Raw genomic sequence first — 8,689 nt, forward strand, 5'->3', positions numbered from 1 at the left:
CACAAATACATGCATTTAAGGCTTCATCAAAAAAATTACCACATCAAATCCAAAAACGTTTCACTTACAATCAAAATCCCTACGAATTCAGACATAATAATGTGTTTAGACCAAACAGGATCATATCAAACGTTGGCAAACATAGTACTGTGTATAGAGCCATGAACCTCTGGAACAGCCTTGACAAAGAGACACAACAGTCAGATAATCTGAAACAATTTAAGAACAAAACGAGGAGGACATTTTTACACACATACAGATCTCAAGTCAACTCTCCATTGAACTCTACAGCAACGACATGGAACTCATCAACTGGTCATTGAGCACCATTGACAAAATCTTCTCAACGAGGCAATTGCTTCAGCACGAAATACCGTGTCCAAAGGACACATACCCAAGTGGATATGTCGTGGACGCACGAGGGAGACTGTGATGAGGAGTAACAACAGGAACAATGACTGCAGACGAGAACACATCACAAAAAAAAAAAAAAAAAAAAAAAAAAGGGGAAGAAACGAGGTTGGATGTAAAATTATCTGTGTTCAAATTAGGGGACGGATCTAGATAAGCATAATGCTTTTTTCCGTCGCCCTTTCCGGCATGGAAAAAAAAAAAAAAAAAAAAAAAAAAAAAACAATGATGATTTTGCTCTGAATGTCAAATGAATTTCTGTGAATGCAACCGTGTCGGAAATGAACTGAATAAATAAATAAATAAATAAAATAACTAGACCAAGCAGCTTTTAGGTTTCTGTTAAGTACTGTATAGAATAACAGGACTGGGAGGATGGTGTAGGTTTAAGTTTATTAGACATGTAGATTTACACCAACAAGACAGTGTATAAGCATTGTTACAAGAAAGTTTGTTTTCATTCATAGGCTTCATTGTCTTTCCATTAATACCTGGTGTGTCCCATCACCTAGTGTCCACCTGGGGGCGGAGCCTGCACTTCAGTCTGCCTTTGGGGGCTTTTTGACCATCATCTGTGTCTCTGAACCAGTGGGTGATGATGAACAGTATCATAACATTAGACACAGGTCCTTTGCACTATGGGAGGACAGTGTCTTTATCTGGACTCCTGCTGTTCTCCTTCCTCAGAGTCACAGCCTCCTCTGTCTGCAGGGCTCAGCTCAGGGGGCGGAGCCTCTGCTGCCTGAGCAGCTGAGATCAGTCTGTTACATGTTCCATGTCCTCTCCTCTATGTAGCGCTGTTTATAAGAGTAGAACATTTATTTTCCTCTATAAACAAGATGGTTCACCGACTTAGTCGTCCTCCTAAGACACTCATCATGTCCCTCATCGTCTCTGTTTGCTCTGTCTGAAGCGCTGCAGCGCGTCACACACACTTTACCGCTTCCTCAGCAACCACACGTCATGAGTTGTCATCACATTTTGATTGGTTGATGTGTGTTTTTCACCAATAGGGAAGAGGTGTATTTTTTGCTTTCAAACACTTTTGCTTTGTGAGAGAAGGTAGAACGTCCCGTTTTTACTCTTCGTTTACACACTGAACGCAACAAAAATGACCAGGAAAAGTGCAGCATTTTTAATCTATCATAACAATTGTTCTACTTGTTCTATCAAGATCCATGTAAAGGTGGATAATAGATTTTCCTCACTGGTGAATGGGAATGAATAAGAGTTCTGTTCTAATGAGAACAACACAAGCTAACAGCATGGTGAAGACTGAGAGAGCTTCAGGAAAACAGAAGCTACATCAGAAAAAGAGGGATCCTCATACGCTGATCATTGGAGATGTGTGTGTCACACACAGGGCCTCATAGCTCAGAGGTTAGAGCACTGGTCTTGTAAACCAGGGGTCGTGAGTTCAATTCTCACTGAGGCCTTCTCTGGCCTGTGGAGTGTATCACTGGTTGTGATTCTGATAAGATGTTTATTCTAAGAACAAAAACTTGGTTTTAATATAGATTTAAGTTTATTTCAAAATGAGTCAACTTGTATCAAGAAACAGCTTAATCATTTTTCACTAATACTGAGTCAGTTTTTACTTAGATTAGTTGTTTTCTTCTTGTTCCAAAGCTTTCATTTGAAAAATAAAAAAAAAAAAAAAAAAAAAAAAAAAAAATATCATTTGTTTATCGTCAGTATATTTCACTTATTATTGTGCTGGAGGAAATTTGATTTCAAGTAATTTAATCTAATAATCATCCATTTCTGCTTATTTTAACGCTTTAGAATATTTATCAGGACCTTCTTATTTTAAGATTTAACATATTTTTTCAATATTTCTTGTTTAGTAAATTTAACTTGCTGCATCCTGATTAGCAATCATTTATTAGCTTTAGGTTTGGACCAGACGTGGGCCACGTAATACTCAGTCTAGTATTGGTCACACCCAAAAGTATCACTCAAATAATACTATATATAGAACTGTACATAGAACTGTAACATGGTTCCCAAGTTTAGCACTAAATTATAAGTTTTATAGATTTTTCATGGCAATTACTATTACAATGTAAATTATCTGAACTAATTTCTAATGTAATTACAATTACAACAGCAACATATTTTTTAAATTACAATTATACCATCATTTTAATTCATGATCACTAGGGATGTAACGATTAATTGTAAGGCAGTTAAAAATTGATTCATAGGTATCACAGTTCACATCGATGCTCTGAAAAATTAATTGCAGTACTTTTTTTAAACAGCAGAGGCCGCTATCTATTTATCCTTCCAGAGGTGTTGGAGGCGGGCAGAATCTGCTACTACTTTCTTTCTGGCCGCCTTCTACTCTTAAACATGTTCATAAATGATTCCTTACCCCTTTAGCCCCAAAAGAATATCTGTAATATTACATGAATATCTTTAAAAGTCATGTTTTTCTATTAGCTCTGTCTGCTAGCATAGCATCTCTTCTTCACCGGTAAATTAGCTGCATGCCAACCGACCACTGGGTTACCAGCGCCCTCTGCTGGTCCAAACAAATCTGACGTAAGAGACAGTGCAGAGTGTTTTTTTTTTTAAGTCCAATTGTTAAGGCACAAAATACATTTTCAGTTGCACTTTTAAAAAGAAAAAGAACTATTATGTAGTTTTGCATTGTTTACTAGAGAACCAGAATTTAAATTAATAGGCTTCTTCTTCATTTTTATTATTCCTTTATTTATTTCATTCAAGATTTATTTTTAGTTCAATTGCATTGTTTTGAATAGTTTATCAATGGATTCTTTTAACAATCAAAAATAAAAGGAAAATAGTACAGTATTTTTCTAGTTCCCCCCCCAAAAAAAAAAGGTAGTATCATCATTTGTCTACAGTCCCATTTTGTAAAATAAATCTTGAGAGAATCGTGTCGTGAACTCAGTATTATAAAAATGACAAAAACCAAAAATCATCCAAAATCAAAAGTAAGGCTATAGCAAGGCATTTTTTTTTAAAAAATTTCAAAAATAAAAAAAAATTGAGTTAGAACCATCATTAGACCCTAAAAACTACTGCAAATATGATGCACATACTTAAACAGGGCTAAGAAAGCAGTAAGGCACAAAAAAATGACAAAAAACAAAAATCACCCAAAATCAAAAGTAAGGCTATAGCAAGGCATATTTTTGCAGAATTAAAAAAAAAAAAATGAGTTAGGACCATCATTAGACCCTTAAAACTACTGCAAATATAATGCACATACTTAAATATAGCTAAGAAAGCAGTAAGGCACAAAAAATGATGAAAAACAAAAATCACCCAAAATCAAAAGTAAGGCAAAAGCAAGGCATATTTTCTCAAAAAAAAAAAAAAAAATTGAGTTAGGACCATCTTTACACCATAAAAACTGCTGAAAATATAATGCACATACTTAAACAGGACTTAGAAAGCAGTAAGGCACAAAAAATGATGAAAAACAAAAATCACCCAAAATCAAAAGACTATAGCGAGGCATATTTTTCAAAAAATTAAAAAAAATAAAAAATTAGTTAGGACCATCATTAGATATGAAAACACAACAACATAGGTTTTAAACAGTAAAGATAATAAAGTGCTTTTCTGTATCACAGATTACGTGGATCAGCTCCTTGACCTCCTATTTGAAAAGGTCTTGGAGGACTCCGCCCCAGCTGATGTCAATCCCCGTCCCTGTAGATCTGTCTGCTCAGTTTGACAGACCTGAGAAGCAGCAGGTGGTTGGCAGATATGTGTCCAGGTTCAGTCAAGGGCAGGTCTGAACCCCACATAATGTCCTTGGTCGTCTGGGAACTCAGTTCTTATTCTTAGGACAACACAAGCAGGGAGAGGAACCCAAAAGCCCAACACCAGCTCACAAAGCTTCTATATGCCAAGTACCTAGAACCACTGAAAACACAACATATTGTGTAAAAATGTGTTTTGGATGACTTGTGTGTGTCATCAACAATAAAAGTTTCATGTTTATACATTGATTTGTGTGATTTCAGTCTTTCATTTCAAACATATTATCTCCATAGCTGTAGAGGTCCATAGTGTGCTCTATATACTGTATATATAATGAATGCATTCTGCAGGTAGAACACATTCAGACACACTACTACCAGACCTGGATGATCCACCATACAAGCAGGTGTCTTTAGAAGCTGATGTATTCTTCTTGTAACATATAAAAATGAAAAGATAAGTGAGCCAGGCTAGCAGATAATAATCATTACTATTTCATTAACTAATGATTGACATTAGCTGTGGTATCTCCCTGGAGAAGATGTTTTCTGACTCTGTTGCCATGGTTACACAGTTTCCACAAGTGCACCTATGCAAAGAAAGTGAATGAACATTTGAAAACACTGCCAGTGCAGTTTCATTTGGCTGTTTTTAACATCAATGTGTTTAACCATAAAGGCAGTAGACCACCAGAGAACGCTTTAACCTTTGTCTTGTGTTAGTGTCAGCACCGACTAGTTTTTAGTTTTTAAATACATAAAAGTCACATTCATGTGTTTATTGATCAAGGCTTTTTGACTTTGTCAGGAACCTCTATTTCAACAAATAAAATTAAAATAATAAAAAATAATAAGATTATAAATCAATAATTAGAGCCAAAACTGAAATGATAAGTGCACTGTCAGCTGACACACTGACAGACAGCTCCTCTCCTAACCAGCCCTGCTTCAACATCAACCACAACAACCACAGCCACTAATGTCCAGTGACCCCAGAGACATATATATATATATATATAATATATATATATATATATAATATATATATATATATATACACAGTACATACAGTGTGAACAAATTTAGTTAATGACTGAAATTTTACTTGAGTATTATTTTTAGGGGATAACTTTACATTTCCACTGATGTCCTTATTACTCAGTACTTTTTTTATTCAATCAACTTATTTTTTTTTTTTGTCACTGGCCACGTTTACATTTGAGCTTTAATTCCTCTTTAATTCAGAATAAAAGTTAAATCCTCTTTAATTTCACCTTGTAAACATTTAATTCCTAATGCAAATTGAATCCCAACTTAAACTTAAATCTGAATTAGGTGGCTGGTTTATTCCAACTTCAATTCTGAATTAAATAATTCCTCTATCTTGTAAACACTTAATTCTGCTTTAATTTAATCCACTTAAACACTGTAATTAACTAGTATTTTCATTATGTACTTTATTTCAGTATTATTTTGAGTCTTTAATCGTTCTCCACGTAAAGTTTGTTTCTGTTTTTCTCTCCACATTTACACAAATAAGGGTCTACATGGTGGTAAAGTACATCAAGGTCTTGACAAAACATTTGTCTGGTGCAAAGAAATGCAACTTTCACCATATTTGCAATTTTTTGACAAGATTCTTTGACTGTCACTGATGTTTCCATGCAGGAAAATAGCAACAAAATGTGAAATGAGATCAAATTGTTGGTTATCTTTTACTGAGGCCAAAATGTTTGATAATTCCAGGGGATCTATTGGGGGATTTACCATACTGTTACAGATTGGTACAAAGTGCACAGCCATGTCCAGCTCATCATGTCAATCAGGGAGATCTGCTGCACCTGTAGAGTTGAGCACGACTGTGAGTTGTTGACAATCAGCTGGACTGGACTATATAAGGAGGATTTTCACTCTTCATTCAGTTGCTGTGAGAAATGTGATTCAGAAGGTTCTGCACCATGTGCTGGCCTTCTTTAAAGCTTGAGTTTGACTGTGAATAATTGATCCAAGTACTTCTATGATTGTTTGTGGTGAACACTGCCCTCTTAGTTTTGTAGTTTCCACCTAATTATTCTAATGAAAATTTGTAAATCGCAAACTTTGCAAGTCGTAAAACTTAGATTTTTCTCAAAACTAAAGATTCAGCATTTTTCCACTTATTAAAAATGTTATAGGTTATTCAGATGAATTGGTTAGTGCTAAATCAATTTTAACCTCACAGGTGTTTGTTTTTTTATAATGTTTATAAAGTATTTATTTTGAATGAATTAATCATGACTCCATTTAGTTGGCGAGCAATAAAAATTGTCAAGTTTTGGTATAAATTGGTCAACACTGTAAATTAAGACTGAAAACATTATGACATCTATAATTAACTATGGCAACGTTTGGATTTTATTTACTACTCAAACCATGACTCAGCAACAACAGTATGCATCTAAACTAACGTGTACACTACAAATTAATATTATTTATTATACAGTTTTTATTGTAGTGTTTTTAAGTGGCCTGAAAGGCACTTTTTAAATAAAAGTAGTTATTATTGATTACATTAATGGGGTCAGAGGGTGGAGCTTAAAACCACAAAACCAAGAGTGTCAAACTTATCAGAAATCATTCATTTAGGTTTTAGGTTTAGATTGTGAAAGGAGATACAGATAAATATTTTATATGTCTGGTCCTGATGTGAAATGAGGTTGACACCCCTGGTTTAATAAAAACAATTCTCACTATGCAACAAATTCAGAACGACGACCAGGGTTGACCCACTACAGAGTTGATGGACATCCAGGGTTGGTCCACTACAGAGTTGATGGACGTCCAGGGTTGGTCCACTACAGAGTTGATGGACATCCAGGGTTGGTCCACTACAGAGTTGATGGACATCCAGGGTTGGTCCACTACAGAGTTGATGGACATCCAGGGTTGACCCACTACAGAGTTGACGGACATCCAGGGTTGGTCCACTACAGAGTTGATGGACGTCCAGGGTTGGTCCACTACAGAGTTGATGGACATCCAGGGTTGGTCCACTACAGAGTTGATGGACATCCAGGGTTGGTCCACTACAGAGTTGATGGACATCCAGGGTTGGTCCACTACAGAGTTGATGGACGTCCAGGGTTGGTCCACTACAGAGTTGACGGACATCCATTTGATTCTCCTGCAGGTGTCGCTTCAGGCTTGTTGTTGACACACAGCTTTGTACTGTCTGTCCCTCATTTATATCAAATATAAAGTTTGTCCACACATCTGCTCTTCTTTGTGGTCCGAGGTTTGACCTTTTGACCTTCCCAACTAGTCCGTAGTTTAATCTGATTGGATTTCATCCCAGATGTCACCATGTAACCATTCCATTCCAATCACCATTTGTTGTTGTCCATTCAATTCCAAAGTCAACAATATTTACAGGTTCTCACAGTTTTCCTGGTGCTTTTATCACATGATTTCAGTCATTTTTCATTTTAAACTGTTGAAAAAACTCAAAATTCTTACAAAATCCTTTCATTTTCCTCAAAATATGACATGTTTCCCTTAATTAAATAGAAATTGATGAGAAAATGTATGAAATGTAAAGTGTAGATCTGTTAGGACTGATATTTATCACTTATTGGATATAGTCACTTTCTTACATATTCTGTATTTCTTGTCTACGTAGAAGTGCAAACGGACACAATAATGTTAAAATGAATGGTTTTCCTGTGTAAAATCTATGACCCACTTAAGATATGTGGCCCGTTTACTAAAATGAGTTTGACACCCCTGCTTTAGAGCATCTAGTTCAGCCCACAGGAAAACATGAGTAAATACAGATTCAATCAAACAACACAATATTTGCAGGGTTTACAGTTTCCCCATCATCGTTTCACCTGTAATCACAATTTGTTGAAAGAATTCTCAATTTTTCCAAAATTTAACAATTATCCTCAAAATATTTCACCAAATATTTGGAATGTAAATAAAAATTAGTCACAAAATCCAGTGAATGTAAAGTGAAGATCCTACAGGGACTGATATCTGTTAATTATTACTTGAATATTGTCCATGCCTTCCATACTTTACATTTTATTTAAACATAGAAGTATAAACTTATAAACTTTAATCGACATTTCAATGGACGAGAACAAGTTATTTACAACAAAATTTTTATTGTTATGTCAAATATGGTGATATCATGTATGACAGCACGTTTTAAACAGACTAACATGGTGCATAGAATCAGTCAGTAACACATTATAAAACAACATTCAGTCATTTAACAGAAACAATATACAAAGAACTGATTATTCTTTAAAAAATGATTGATTTTTAAATGAAAACACAAACGTTATCATTTATATCACATCTTACGCTGAACATCATATAACAATAATGAATACTTACACTCTTATTCATCCTAACAGTCTATTAATCACCACGTTGATGTAATAAAAGATCAAAAATACACAATATCCACAGTAAATATGTATTCAGACATGTGTATTGGTGTTATTGATCTCCATTCTGCTGATCAGTTCAGTCACTAACTGCTGTACAGT

General features: G+C 35.0%; 1 non-coding gene across 1 annotated transcript; it reads left to right on the top strand.

Moving 5' to 3' along the window:
• Positions 1–1,774: 1,774 nt before the first annotated feature.
• On the top strand, positions 1,775–1,847 carry trnat-ugu (transfer RNA threonine (anticodon UGU)). Its single transcript has one exon. It is a non-coding gene; the product is annotated as a tRNA-Thr (tRNA).
• The last annotated feature ends 6,842 nt before the right edge of the window (positions 1,848–8,689 follow it).

Source organism: Gouania willdenowi, unplaced genomic scaffold, assembly GCF_900634775.1.
Source record: "Gouania willdenowi unplaced genomic scaffold, fGouWil2.1 scaffold_431_arrow_ctg1, whole genome shotgun sequence".
Classification (NCBI taxonomy): domain Eukaryota; kingdom Metazoa; phylum Chordata; class Actinopteri; order Blenniiformes; family Gobiesocidae; genus Gouania; species Gouania willdenowi.